Raw genomic sequence first — 15,416 nt, 5'->3', positions numbered from 1 at the left:
AGTGGGAGATGGCCCGCACGAACGAACGAACGGGCCGTGGCCAAGAGGTGAAGTGAGGCCGCGTGATGCGGCGTGGTGGTGAGGTGGGGTCGGTGCGGGAAAAAGACGGGCTGTGATACATGCAGTGTGAAAGAAGCTGCTGCCGTTCGGATCCTGGGAGGAGACCGCGAGTAACCTGCTAGTCAGCAGACATTTCCTTGAGATAGAGAGTACCACACCGCCCGATTCGCGAGCGAGCTGAGTTCGAACTGTGGTAGGCGTCGCAGCGATTGCTGCACAAAATAGCACCGGTGGTCTAGTGGTAGAATAGTACCCTGCCACGGTACAGACCCGGGTTCGATTCCCGGCCGGTGCAACATTGAATACAACCGTTTCCCTGCCTTTTCCATTTCTTTCGTTCTCCTCACCCGCTCGCTCGTCCACCCCCATGGCGCGCACGCATCAAGTTCTTGTCACCCCGCTTTCCCACCACACCAGTTTCGTTCGCCCACATTTTGCTTCATGTTCTCACCCAAACTTCAATCATGCCTCTAATATCCCTTCACTCTTGCACACATCCACCCCACATTACAAACATTTTCCACCTCCCTCATTTTCATCATCTTCTTGTGTCTACTTTTTTTTTTGCCCTTGGAACAAAAACCACATAAGAAAATACCCCTATTGCCTCAACACCCCTCAATCCTTGCCCCCTCCAAAACATTGTGTTTTCCTACACTTAAGGAACACCCAACTCCCACTTACACACATTCAACACCTTGATTGCAAGCTTTTGTATCCACATTATGTTTTGCATCCTTAATTGCAAGCCAACACATCCACATACCCTCTTTCATCTATATTTCTGCACTTTCAATGCCAATGGTGTGCCACATCCTTCACAACATAGTTGGCATCTTAAATCAACCACACTACAAAACATTCTCTTAGTTCTATTGGAAGGTCATTTGGAAAAAGAATAAAAAAGTAAAATCATCTTATCTCAAATCAAATCAAATCAAATCAAATTAATTCAAGCAAACAAAACAATAAGAAGAATGATTGACATGAGATTGCATGAGGATGTTAAAATTGCTCTTAAGATGTACATGTTTTTCTTCCATTAGAATTGTAGTAATTAATATAAAATGAATATTTTTTAAATTTCATATATAAAGTTTTATGGTTCAACCATATTATCCATCAACAATTGTTGAAAGAATTGATATTGATGTTGTAGTATTAGATATGATAAGTTTTTATTGTTGATTTTGTAATAGATCTTAAGATACTATTATATACTTCATATATCAACAAAAAGAATTCAATTACTTAGTTATAGAAGAATTTATATATTTTTGGTGAAGGTAAATTTGAATGTTTATACTATTGAATTTGTGGATGTAAAAAAGAAGAAATCAATAAATTGATTGGATAAATTATAATCAATTAAAATACATTCTCTATTCATTTTAGGTCTTTGAGTTTGTATGTTAGAGTCTAATTTTGATCTTTTCTTAAAAAAAATTACTTCTTAAATATTAATCTTACCATTGGTATGAAAATTACTATGATATTTTACTTTTTGCTAAACTACTTTCATTATCTACACAAAATTTAGAAATACCTATTATACTTGTACCTAAATTATCATTTAACTTTTTAGTTTTCACCAACTTTTGCATAAGGCAAATATGGTAGAATTTGACAACATTGTTGTATTATATGTTGTCTATGTAGATATGCATCATACTTCTAGTTGTAGAAAATAAAGTTTTATATTACAATTAATGATAAATATGAATAATTTTTGGCCAATAAATCATAATATAATCTAATTTAAAATTTAAAATATATAAAGAGCTAAAAGAAACTCTTCTTTACAATCTCAATCATGTATAAATATTAATTTTCTTATTGATTCAATTATTTTACTATTTCAATCTTTTCTTACAAATCTTAATCTTGCTTAGCAAGCTTAATTAAGATCTAAGTCCAAATTTAACTACCTAATTGGTATATTTTGTTTTTTATTTTTATTTTTGATAATGCTATTATAAGCTCTCTATATACTTATAAAAATTCAATTCAATTTAACTTACAAATTGTAAAAAAAATACCATAACAATCCCACCTATTTCACTCAACCACCAACTTGAAAGTTAATAGAGATGTTCCAACAATAACCTTCTTTCTTTAACTAGTAACTTCTACTAAAAATTTGATCTTCAAAGTCCTTTGATTGTGTACCAAACTCACATTGTTCCAACTTGTAGATTTGTAGATATTACAAAAATCATAAACAACTTCAAATTGGCATTATTCAATACCTCCTTACAAATATGTTTAGACATCTGCTATTTGCATCATTGAAATGGCATGAGATTGTTTATATTCCAAATTCCCAATACAAGTCCTGATTTTGTATAATTCTTTAAAGTATTATTAAACCCAATAGTAACAAACTTGGTACGTCCATAAATAAATTTAACAAGCTTGACATCTTTATGAATAAAATAAATCTTTTTTTTTTCTAAACTTTTAATATAAAGAGATATCTATAATAATAATCATTATTATTATTATTATTATAAAATAAAAAACAAAAAAACAAAAAATCATACCAACATAATATTTTTTAAAAGTATTACAAGATAAGTCACTAAATTAAATTTGGTATCTAAGCCTTATAATCTTGTGACCTATGGGATGCTTGTTACAATAGCCTTATAGAATGCTTTTACAATAGATTCTTAGAACTAAGTAAATTCTAACATAATTTTCTTTGATTGCAAAATATATCCACAAATTTAATTTATTCTTGTTCTTTTCATATTTTTATTGAAAGATCATATCTACATATTTCAGATTTATTTATTTCTGTTTATTTAACTTACTTAACTAACACATGTATCTATGAGAAGATAACAAGTAACATAGATAAGATTTTAAAGTAGAACTAAGACTTAATAAAAAATTAGAAACATGCTAATATTTAAATTACTCTAAAACTTATTTATATAAGATTCCAGATTTTTTATTTATTTATTTGTTTTTATTTTACTTAACTATGTATATTAAACTTTTAGTTTCTAAAGATACTTTTTGATGAGATTTTGAATGCTACAAATGCTTTTATAAGCATATATTACTTTTTCTACAAAATTCGCTAAAAGAAAAAAATAGATCTCAAATAACTATATGAACTTTTAAGAAGTCATAGTTGATTCATATAAAGTTTTTAGAAAGGTATGAAAGTCTTATAAAAAATTGACTTTTTTAAATGTCTTTTAGAAGGTTTTAAAAGATTTAAGATGTTTCTTAAGAATTATAAAAATAATACAAATACATATGAGAGTTCAAAAGATGCTTATAATTTTATTTATTGAACATCTATACATAATGAAATAGAATATCAATATCTTAAATTTATAAATAGAAATCAAATTTATTATTACTTAAGAATTTTAAAGTTACAAATTTTTTAGACTTTTATTATTAAGAAGAAATGAAAATAAAGAAATTATATTTCCTATTTGAATTCTTTCTATCTAAATTTTTCTTATACATAGGGCCATTGTTTAAGTTTTTTAATGTTATATTAACAATAACATATTAGTCTCATTGTGCTAAAAATAAAAGATTATAAATCAATTTTATTACTTTTACTTAAAAGAGCTTGAATTTTTAAGCTTGATTGTTAAAATAATCTTAACTATAAATTTAGCATATGTGTAAATTGATTTTAAACTTAGTCTTAAAGTTTTTTATAAAATTTGTATGAACTCCAATATTTAAGTTATTGGAGGTATTTAATGAAAAAAATGATATCATCTAATTAAAATATATTCAATTCATATATATACATATAGACATTCATACACATACCTATATATATATATATATATATATATATATATAGTTATATTATATCAAAAAAATTAAAAATATTCCATTGATATTATTAGAGTTTTTATTCCGTACACCAAGTTGTGATGCTTTGACAAAAGAACACAAAAATTAAGGAGAAAAAAACACAAGAATGGTTTTAAGAGAATTGCAAATTGTATACTCATTAAAATTAGTTTGAGTTTCAAAATTTAATCAAACAAGTGCATCTATTATTACCATCACACAAAATTAAGATGGTAGATTTTTTTTTTTCTTTATTATACTTTTCTTATGAATTTATAAAGTTTAGTTGATGTATGAATTGTACACAATTAGTGTTATTGTGGTTGCTTTGATATTTGCTTTCTTTATCATATTTCTTATAGATTAACCACGATATTTGTTTTGTAAGTTATATGCAACATTTGTTGCTAAGTTTTTGTAATGTGGTATTGTTAAATCCATTATTTGGCATTTTGATGCCATTAGAAACAAATTAAACAAACTTGTCATCTTTATGAATTATTTTAATATATGCAGCGGCTAATAAATTATTGTTAAGGAATATCCATGTTTTTTTTTAAAAATAAATACACAAACAATCTAGCAAATAATGAAACCAGAATGATATTTTAAAATTTTTATGAGACATTTTATTGAATCAAATTTTAATATATTTCTATAATAGTGGTCTTAATTTATTATTAAGGCCACTTGAAAGATTATTATTGATTATATGACTTTTACACCAAATATCTAAGTTATAGGATGCTTTTACAATAGTTTCTTAGAAGTATGCAAACTCTAACAAAAGTTTTTTTGATTGCAAAGTGTAACCATAAATTTAAATTATATCTTGTTTTGTTTTGTTTTGTTTTTTTTAAAAGACAAATGTACTTCCAATTGTGAGCCTTTGCATTAATATCCATAGAGCCTACCCACTCATATTGATTCTTGTATACTCATTAAACTTAGTTTGAGTTTCAAAATTTAATCAAACAAGTGCATCTATTATTACCATCACACAAAATTAAGATGGTAGATTTTTTTTTTTTCTTTATTATACTTTTCTTATGAATTTATAAAGTTTAGTTGATGTATGAATTGTACACAATTAGTGTTGTTGGGGTTGCTTTGATATTTGCTTTCTTTATCATATTTCTTATAGATTAACCACGATATTTGTTTTGTAAGTTATATGCAACATTTGTTGCTAAGTTTTTGTAATGTGGTACTTGTTGTATAAATCACCTTCATATTTGTTATAATAAAGTTATGTTTTCTATTGTTTCTTTCTTGGTTGTTATATCTGTTTAATTATTGACAATTGTTGTTTGATTCACTTCATGCATTTGTAACACTTCTACAATTAGACTTTGTTTCTTTTCTTTAACTGATTTTAAGATAATCTCTCAGCTGCAGCTGGCTTTTAGGGTTTGTCCTTTTTCCTCCAACAATTAATTAACACCCACCAAGACAACCCCCCCTCCCTCAAACCGGTATACATCATTCCTGCCAATAGCAGAAGCTACTTTACTGCGTCGTTTTCTACGTTTCATGTGCGTCGGTATCTCCAGTACACTTGGTGTTTCCTGTTGTCGGCAGCAGTCACTACTCAAGGTTACTAGAAAGAGTTGTCGACAACGTAAAAATGCAAATTAAACTAATGACCGATTAATCAAGTAAGGTGTACAAAAACTGAAACAATTTAAAACGGAGGCAGATCCGCGTTTACATACACATACACACACTCACACACACACACACAATGCACGTTCAAGCTACAAAAACCCTGGAATTGCTCGATACACACGCAGACGATGGGCGAGTTGAACGATGTAAGAAGAAACGTCGCTGCTGCTGTGCGATTGATGAATGGGACTCCTCGGAAGCAGCCTCAGAAGATTAATCGGGTGGATGGGTGGGTGGAGCCTGGCTGCACGTTTTCATGAGTTTTCGTGTGTGTTTCTGGGCAGGCTTCCACTGCTCCGAAGCAGAATTAGGGTTTGGGTGGTGAGGGCCGAGGTGCTCACTGCAGCAGCCTGATGACAACGGAGTATCTGAGAATCGGTGCGAGTCGACGGGACCCATATCGTGAGTGTTTCTTTTAGTTTCCTGTTTTCCAAGCATTTTAACTTCATTGAATGTGGAGGTTGTATGTGCTTCGTTTTCAAATAAAATGTAACATTCATTTGTTGCCGATTGTGAGCTCAGGTCTTACTGAATCCACACTGACTCCAGCAGAGACACACGTTGTAGTGGTGATCAGTCTGCCGATGTGTCTTCCTGTCTTTTGAGCCTTCTTACGTTCATTCTAGCGCAGAAATGCACACCTACACAGAATATGCAGTTCTTCTCTCGCATGTGAAATATGCCAACGAGTGAAATGACATCCACGTTGACATCAATCTGGTGACTCTGCGTTTGAAGTGGCGCAAGGTCGAGGCGGAAATCACAGAAAAACAGAACCGGACGTCGATTCCCCTGCTGACTTCGTTCGTGAGGACAAACCCAGTAAGGAACGGGTCATTCGTGTTCCTTTAACATCATCATGGCTGACAGTCGACAACCCCTGAGGGAGAACTGTCACAGTCGGCATGGTCACTTCAACAACAATGATTGGGAAATTCTCAATGCAGCTCTATGTAATGGGGCACTCGTCGAGCACCAGAAGCTAGCAGCTCTTGTAAGCACTGGCCTTCCTCGCCATCTCACTTGCATAGTTCGTAAAGAATGGATAATGGGATTTTTCTGGAGGCAGGACCTCGTATCTGATTCCTCGTTATTCGGTCAATAGGCACAAGGAGAGATAGCAGAGTTCACATCGTCAATGTCTTGAAATCCTGTTACAAGACTGAGAGACTGCCTGTCAGTCCCTTGAAGTACACCTTAGTAACAGCAGACAATCCTGGCAGATGGCTTTGATGCACGCTGTAGGAATGGTGGCCATTTTCATATCCAACCCCGAAGTCGCTCTGGTGGTGTAGCTCTCCAGTCACAGTGCATCTACGGCTTCACACGCATGCATGCTGTTCACAAAACTTGGCGCCGAGTAGATGGTGATTTGATCACATAAGAACTTGGATACAAATCTGGATGCTGATCGCAGATGTGCCATAACACCGGTAAACATCTCCCTCTCTCTCTAAGGGTATTTGAGTCGGAATTTTAACCCTTCTCTGGCGTTATGGCGTTACGGTCGTAGAAACTCTGGCGTCTATCATTATTGCATCACAAATATCACTGCAACGACCATGTCTGATCAAGGTTGGATTTAAGCAGAAGGTCAAAGGCTGTTATCTTCCTTAGGATTGAAGTCATGGGTTTTATCTTTCTCAACTCTCCACAGGTTGGTCGACATGAGTGGGAAGTTTCTGAATCTCTTAAGGTTCAATGGCGCGATTCTTTTTTAAGATGGCTCCAAATGTGAGGTCGGTGAAATGCATGCTTTTTCTGGCACTGATGTTTCATGACAGCAAAAGCGTCAGGAGGCCAAGCCTCTGCAGGGGATTGACATTCACAGGCTTCGCCATCGTGAGGAGACATTTCACAATCTTAACATAATCTCCTCAAATGATTCTTACATGAATCTTTCTCTATTTCACACAGGCTGGTGTCTTGTTGAGAGATCATTGAAAGGTGCTTTGAATAAGCCGCACCGGTCCAAGCCGAAGGACAGACGCTCCAGCTGGAAGGAATTGCCTTTCACGCCTAATGATTCAAAAGTATGTCCGTGCAATGCTCCTGAAGAAAAAAGTGAGGAGGAGGCTCTGCTTGTTGGGACTCTGTCCTGGATGTGTACAAACGCATTCTCCTGTCAGGAAAGTTATCGCATCTTCATTTATGTTTGAGAAGTCTGGTAGAATGCACTTCAATCTTCACGTCTCTCCACCTTTGCCGTATGTTTTTCTCTTGGTTAAATTCCACATTCGGTGAGAGAAACTTCCGATCATTGATTGCTCGCTGATACTCTCCAAATCACGCACAGAACCTAATTCCTTGCTCATAAACATTGTGCAAAAAACTCCGTTAACTCAATAGTAAATGGTTTTGATTCTGGCAACTTCAGAAGCTTGATTGCGTGTGATATTCATGGTTTTGCGATACTAAACATAATCCCTCTTTATGAATGATATTACATCCTGTTCCCTTTTGCCGATTTGACGAAATTCGAACAGAATCGAAAAAAACGCTGCAAACTTACTCCGAGACGCCCCTCTCTCGTTGCATCGCCTGTTCATGCGAACAAAATCACAGAGCCACAGATCTCTGTTCAATTTGCTGCGAACGCCATACGCTCGGTGATAGCTGTGAATTAGACAGCATCCATTGAACGCTTGCAGATTCCATCCACAATACACGCAGAGTTCACTGTTGCAGTGTTTATTCATGGGCACCGCCAGTTGTACCCCCATAGAAGTAAAAATCTTGTGACGAATGTTCGCGGGGCCCTGAGGTTAAGCGAATCCCAAGGTCAAGCCTGGGTTGCATGCCGGCTTGGCTCTTGTGAGATAATCTGGGAAAGAGAGCCTCGAGCTCTTCCCATTGGTTTCGGAAATGATGATGGGTTGCAACAGTACACAGCTCCACATCTGACATCGTAGTCATCAACCTTGTGTACAAATTTTTACTAGTACTTTTGTCACCTGCTCGAGGCTCTCTATGTGAGTGTCTCAGTACCGCAAATTCAGGGTTTAGGGTTTAGGGTTTAGAAACGATTCAGAAGCGAAATTCTAACGGGGCAATCACTTTAAGAGAAAACAAGGCGGGACACAGCACATTCACCTATTCTTGGCGTGTGTCCTTGTGATCTGAACGTTTAAATCCTGAGGTGCCCATCAATGTGTCCATCCAGGTAAGATTTCCAAGCACCTGGAACAATGGTATTATTGGGGCTCTCTTAATTCTCTTTTTCCACGTCGTATTCAATCCGTGACTCCATTAATATCACTCATCTATATTTACCTCCATTAGATGTTGCTGCTGTTAACGAGTTTACCACAAACCCAAATAGCGAACATACTTACACACTGTAATATCGAAGGCATCCGGACCTGTACTCACACTGTGCGGCCGTGGTGGCATTCACCGAGATATGGATCCTTTATTCAGCTACGGAATCAACACATACTTATCTGAGAGATCGCAAGCCCAACTGCAGAGCTAAAATCCTCCCCACAGATATTCCGAAAGAGCCCACAAAGAGCTCCAAGCATACTTCCATACATTCGTGATCTCGATCTGCAACAACTAAGGAAGCAAGTACGGGATGGCAGACTTGCTATCTGCGTCCCAAAGATTCTCGCATAAATTATTGGCCCAATGCTTGGAGGTGAAAATTCCATGAAAATTTTTCCAAAGGATGTGACGGTGAAACAAGACCACGGACGGACAGAGAGCGAGACACTGAGAGGGACAACACTGTGTTTTGGGCTGATAATATTTTAAAAGACAAAGAAATAAAATAAAAAACAGAATGAATGCCTATCAATTGAGGGTTATTGTCGCACAACTGGTGAGGATTGCAGGGCAAAATGACAGCCTGCCGTGCTGTGCTGCTCGGGTCTGTCTCGCGCTTGCTAAGCTCCAGCGCAAAGCTGATGATCCGCAAGTCCCTGGGCTATAAAACCCTAAACCTTACGCAACGGCAACAAATTAGGGTTTCGGGAACCTGTCAGCTGCAAACAAGGGTTCGAACATGGGAGCCGCGGCGGCATGGGCCCTTGCACATGCAACGGCCATGGGTATCGACAGTGGTGATGGGGCCATGGAGATATGCCCCGTTGCTCGAACACGAAGCCAAAGCATAAACCTCGCTTCGCCAGGCAGGCACGATCTTTGTCCTATTGTGAGTCGTCCCTCCATAATGAAGCGTCCACATGGCGGCCAGCTGTGTGCCACGGAACGCGCGAATTCACCGCATTGGCGTTTATTCTATCGCTTGTATATTTGTCGCATGAGCTGGTTTTTATTATTCCGGGTGGGCTGTTGCCAGTTTCAGCGTACAAATCAATATTGGAAAATATTTTTAAACAAATTCGCACAAGTTAGGGTTGTGTACACATCGTATTGCAGATGGTGATGGTGACGTTGTGAACAACAAATATAAGGAGTATTCTGTTGCATTTCTGATTATTATATTGATTGTCATGATTTACATGGAGTAATACTTGATTTTTTAACACTTCTATTTCTATTCAATACTACTGTAGTATAATTTCTACTTCTAAATATATGATTTTGGTGTTCCTCATTATGTTGAAGATACAACCTGTTCAAAATCCAAACATTCACAAATTCACGTTTTATATGCAACGTTTCTTTAAGGAATATGCTGAATGGTATGTATTATGGAAATGCATGTGAATAGTAACTCAAAAAATAGTGAGATATAGTAAAAAGAAACAATACTTCCTTTAATATATATATATATGCCTACATTAATACCCAATAGAACATAACGTAACAATGGCAATAACAATAATAATAAATATGTTAGATTCAAAAACTCTAAATCCTAAACCTGTAAACAAAACCCCCGGAAAAACCTCCACACCAGAACTGGGGCGTGGGAGAGGAGAGAGCGAGAGGGGGGGGGGGGTGGAAAGGTGCAACCCCGAGTGATGATGACAAATCCAGACGGAACACATGCAATCATGGAAAAAGCCCCCACCGATACCGCCCCGGAATATGCCCCCCCCCTTCGCAGGACTACGGTGACGGAACCAGCTTTTGCGTTTCCATGGAGAAGTCCAACACTTACCATACCTTACTATATAAATACCATGACAAATCCCTCGCAACTACTGACGGAGCCAGAAAAACCCCCGAACTCCCCTCCCTCCCCAAATTTCGAAACCGCAATTATATAGCAACCCAACAAAACCCACTAAAATTCACAAAAACGAGGCCTAGGAAGGCCTGACCAAGAACAGAGCAGAAACCACAAGACCCCCGGAAGAACCTCCACATGGACAAGTTCAAATATAGTCTTCTTTTCATGGGAACGAATCTCCGTCGTCCATCCGACGGCAGCAGGAACATGGGCAATGACTAACCAGCCCTGGCACACTGCACCACTCCTCTGCCCGGACGTGCACGCCCGCCCCCTCGCGCTTAGCTGGCTGCTGAGCTGGCTGGCTGAAGTGGAACCCTTCAACCGCCTTCCCCGATCCCCTGGTCTTGGACGCTCCGCCCTGAGTCGTTTAAATTTTTCCGTGGAGATCAAAGCTTCCCGTAAAGCTAGTTTCATCGATCTCGACACTTGGCCTTCGTACGAAGTGTCCCATATGATAGTGGCTTGTTGGAGATATCATGAAACGATGTGCCAGTTTTGGACAGAGGTGTGGAGGGGCATTGACGAGGGAGATTCTAAGCCCCGTGTTGAATGAGCTTTACAGTGAAGACGAAGAAGAAGCAGAAGAAGAAGAAGAAGAAAAGCCCCTTTGTACAGGACATTCTCTGGAGAATGTGGGGAAGTGGAAGTGGAAGTGAGGATCAGTTAAGTAAGTGCACAATTTTAGAGGTGTCATTAATGGGGAAGATGGTTTGGATAATTCTTATTAGTGAATCACTTGGTATCAATGTTTTCGATAATCTCTTTACTGCTCAGTGTGGCTGTGTTCTTACACTGAGGCATTGAGGTAGCATATATCTACTGTGATTGTGATTGTGATTCCATTGATGCACATTGTTTCTTTACCTTTGTTTATTTATTTATTGATGCACTTTGTTGCCAACCAATGACATTGTCATTGTCTTGTAATGAGTTGCAGTAACAGCACAATGACACCATGATTATTCTCTGTCTTGTGTGATTGTTTGTTTGTTTTTGTTTTTGTTTTGGTTTTGTTTGTTTTTTTCATTTTGTCTTTATATGTTGAATTGCCAACTTTGAATGCATATGGTGGAACTGTTTTCATGGCAAGGAAACATCCAACATGTTGTTGAATTTATGATTTTCTTTGAAGTACATTCACTGTAACTGTGTGTGTTTTATTAACCACACATGTTGTAAATGAAAACCATGCCATGTTGATATGCGTGTGTGTGTCTAATGAAGGTGCATGCTGATGATGCAAATGCAGAAGGACATTATGGATCTGTATGAGCCATTTTTATCTTTCCAGCCCACAAGATGATTCATTGCATATCATTATGAGCAAAAGCTACAATCATAAGAAGAATGGGGGCTGGCACACTAGCAAAGTGTGGATTCTTCTTTTTTCTCTCACCCTCTTCTTCTTATTATTATATATATATATATATATATATATATATTGAGAGAGAGAGAAAGAGTGACATATGAACTACCCTCTTGCCCAATACCTTTTAGCAGCTTGACATCTTTAAGTAACAATAATATCAACAATAGAAAAAGAAAAAGAAAAAGAAAAATGACTGTCTTTGAAGGTTGGAGACCACTTCATTTTTCTTTTCTTTTCTTTTCTTTCTTTTTTTCGCTTTTTGAATTTGTTTGGTCTTCACAAAAATCAAATTGTGCTGAAGGACCATGTCAAAGAATGCTGAATGATAAATTCCATCATGCAATCTTGAAAACATCAAAAAGAAAAAAAGGAAAAAAAGAAGAGAGTAAAAAAGAGTAAGAAAGAATACCATGTTTATGACCGTTGAAGATGTGTACGGTGGAAGAATAAATAAAAAATGGTTTGTGGTTTGAAATTTAAAGGAATTGAAATGTAAGGAATTGCTGTTCAATGCATTGGTCAATCATTTTCTTTTATATTTAACAACAATAAAATATGCAACAAGGGGAATAAAAAGTCACAATCCATTCATTAAAAAGGATACAAATGTAAAAAAATAACTAGAACCACAGACTATGGTGGGCATCAGCAAAACCCTACAAGTAATATGGATTATGTTTTATTTAATTTTATTTCTTTTCTACATGTTAATAATGTTGCATAAATCACACATTTTCATATATATATATATATATATATATATTTTACCCTTTTACTTCTTAATCCTACTTCTGTGTTTTTTGCAGATGAGGGCATTTTAGGGCACACAGTCAAGTGAAATGGCCAGGTCAGAATGTCAGATTCCATTGTGACATAAAATCATGAAACCTGTCATGGCTTCAACAAAAAGAAGAGCTGCATCATATACAACACACCAAATCTTCAAACCCTAGTGGTTGAGCTTTCATGCAGTAACCATTTATTTGTATACTTTTTAATATTAATGGACAGAGAGCAAAAAAATAAAATAAAGTTGAAGTTCTGCAGCCAATAGAGATTGAATATTTCACCTCTTGTTGGGTAAGTTCTTACAATTGGGTCCTGCAAGCTTCCATTAAGAGTGAATGATAGGTTGATTAAACATGATTTTGGCTGGATTACTTTTATACAAATAAAAAGAATAAAAAGAAAAAAAGATGGTTCAGTTGAAGGATTCCATAATAAATCATTCCCATTTACTTTGGAACAATCTTTCACAATCTGTTGATTCCAACCTCATTTATTTTAGGTTTCAAAGATGGGATCAAATGTTCAAAAAATAACAATCCTTATCCTTACATAATAAATACACACGTTGGTTTGGGTTACATCACAACAGGTTAAAAATAGGTCACTCAAAACATCTACGACTGGTGATGGAATCACACACTTTATAGCTTTTAATTCATGCAACCCAATCATTTTTATTGTTTTTATCTCCCTGTAAAGAATGTTTCAGAATATCAGTTTACAGCTTTTATTTTTTAAAATTTTTAGACAGTTTCACTTTTACCACTATTTTTCTTTAACACAAGACACACCCTTGTTAAATGTTTGTAAATATGATAAATATCAAAAACGATGAATTTGATGGTGATAGTGATATTTAAAACATTGCCACTCCAATACATGCTAATAAGATTATTGTTGCAATGAAATAACCTTCTAAAATATTAAACTTGTAGCAGGAATATAATGACTAACTAATAGTACATGCATTGGGATAAGCATGTCATGTAAAATGGTAAAGTTTTATCAAGCAAGTGTTGAGACCATGGTCATCTTTTGAAAAGGAACAAGACCTAAATTTACTCACAACATTAAAAAATGATTATTATTCAATAAAATTAAAATGTTTTCTTTAGTGTCTTATTCAACAAATATTTACAGTGGTAATGTTATTTCCTGAAATATTTATTTACCTATTTTTCTTATGTTTGCCTCACTCTCATTTTTGTTCAATAAAATTTACCATCATGTGATTGCACGTGTTCAGTACAATATTGTACTGGAAAAAAATAAAAACAAAAAATGGCATAGACCACTGTATGGACAATCTCAAAAACAGTGGGTACTACGTAATATCATGTTGAATTAAAAAAAAATACATGGCATTCATTTCATTCAATTTTCACGTACAATATATTATTGTGAATTTTGTGTTAACAAGTTTACAAATGTTTTGAAAAAAATAAAATTTGTAAGATTTTTTTTTTTTTTTTTTTTTTTTTTACTCTAAACATATGAAGGGTTAGACATTGAGTGTGACTTGAAGAGTTGAATTTACACTTGAAGAGTTGAAGACAATTATTATTATTTTTTATTTTTATTTTTTTCTGTTATTTTCTTCAATTACATTAAGAGCTAGAAAAAGCATGTGTTGATACAGAATCTGTCTGCATTGATTATTCTTTCAGCCCATGCTTGGAATCTGCACAACACCCCCACCCCACCATCTCCAAACCTGGGTTAGTTGAACGTCCTCGGTAGATGCACAAAATGATTGACCCCTTGAATGAGGGCAAAGCAGGCACCACAACCATCACTCATGGTGGGACTCGCGCGCGCTTGATCCCTAGACTCTCGTCCTCGTCTTCTTCAATCATCTACTCTCACATACACTTGGAAGAAAACTATACACCAAGTCTCTCATGACTGAAGCCTTTTTCCCACATATCTAGTGAGATGGCATCCCCTCATTTATACAGAATATTGCGGTTTTGCAACAAAAAAAAAACAAATACAAAAAAGAAGCACAAAGACATGTTGACTTGCTCTTTTTCTTCACTGAAAGCCTAACTTGTATTAATACAAGTTTGACTCTGTTGGACCATTGAATATTGCTGGGTTTCTATCATGTTTTGAAGGGAAGCCAGACCTACTTCGATTCAATTGTTCAACTTCAAAAACAAGGGTATAGATAAAGATGGAGGTTTTAGTTTCAATTTTGGTTCTAATTTTAGTTCTAATTTTATTATGAATTGCCTACAAGGAGTGGAAACGAAGTGAGGAGTTGAAGATGCAATTCCTTGGAGTGCATGAGTTTGCTTTCTATCTCCTTTCTACAAGAGTGTTGTGGGGTGGTAGCTCAAAAGGCTTTTTTGTAGGTGATTGGAATTTTGCAATTGGGGAAATACACGTAAATTGTACTGGGGAAAAGAAAAACAAACCATGTGCGTATGCCTTTGTTCCAACCAATCTACATCTACTCCATTATTGAGCTTGGAAGTCAAGAGGAATTGCAACTACTTGGTGGTCAAATGCAAAGTGGACTTTTTTTTTATTTTTCTTTTTTCCCCT

General features: G+C 35.7%; 2 long non-coding RNA genes and 1 other non-coding gene across 7 annotated transcripts; all 3 read left to right on the top strand.

Moving 5' to 3' along the window:
- Window positions 1-284: 284 nt before the first annotated feature.
- TRNAG-GCC (transfer RNA glycine (anticodon GCC)) lies at window positions 285-355 on the top strand. Its single transcript has one exon. It is a non-coding gene; the product is annotated as a tRNA-Gly (tRNA).
- A 5,200-nt stretch (window positions 356-5,555) lies between these two features.
- LOC149986693 (uncharacterized) lies at window positions 5,556-7,933 on the top strand. The gene is made up of 4 exons (XR_016499804.1): window positions 5,556-5,964; window positions 6,085-6,556; window positions 6,786-6,995; window positions 7,480-7,933. It is a non-coding gene; the product is annotated as an uncharacterized LOC149986693 (long non-coding RNA).
- Window positions 7,934-10,747: 2,814 nt separating this feature from the next.
- LOC149986692 (uncharacterized) lies at window positions 10,748-13,715 on the top strand. 5 transcript variants are annotated; one of them, XR_016499869.1, is made up of 4 exons: window positions 10,748-11,375; window positions 11,958-12,078; window positions 12,379-12,569; window positions 12,884-13,715. It is a non-coding gene; the product is annotated as an uncharacterized LOC149986692 (long non-coding RNA). The 5 variants fall into 5 exon arrangements; XR_016499871.1 differs by having other exon boundaries at window positions 10,757-11,375; window positions 12,379-12,472; XR_016499870.1 differs by lacking the exon at window positions 12,379-12,569 and having other exon boundaries at window positions 10,783-11,375; window positions 11,933-12,078.
- Window positions 13,716-15,416: the final 1,701 nt, after the last annotated feature.

The sequence above is a fragment of the Physcomitrium patens genome, chromosome 21 (assembly GCF_059467195.1).
Source record: "Physcomitrium patens ecotype Gransden chromosome 21, ASM5946719v1, whole genome shotgun sequence".
Lineage (NCBI taxonomy): Eukaryota > Viridiplantae > Streptophyta > Bryopsida > Funariales > Funariaceae > Physcomitrium > Physcomitrium patens.
Note: the sequence above shows the minus strand (reverse complement) of the source record. Positions and strands in the feature narration are given on the sequence as shown.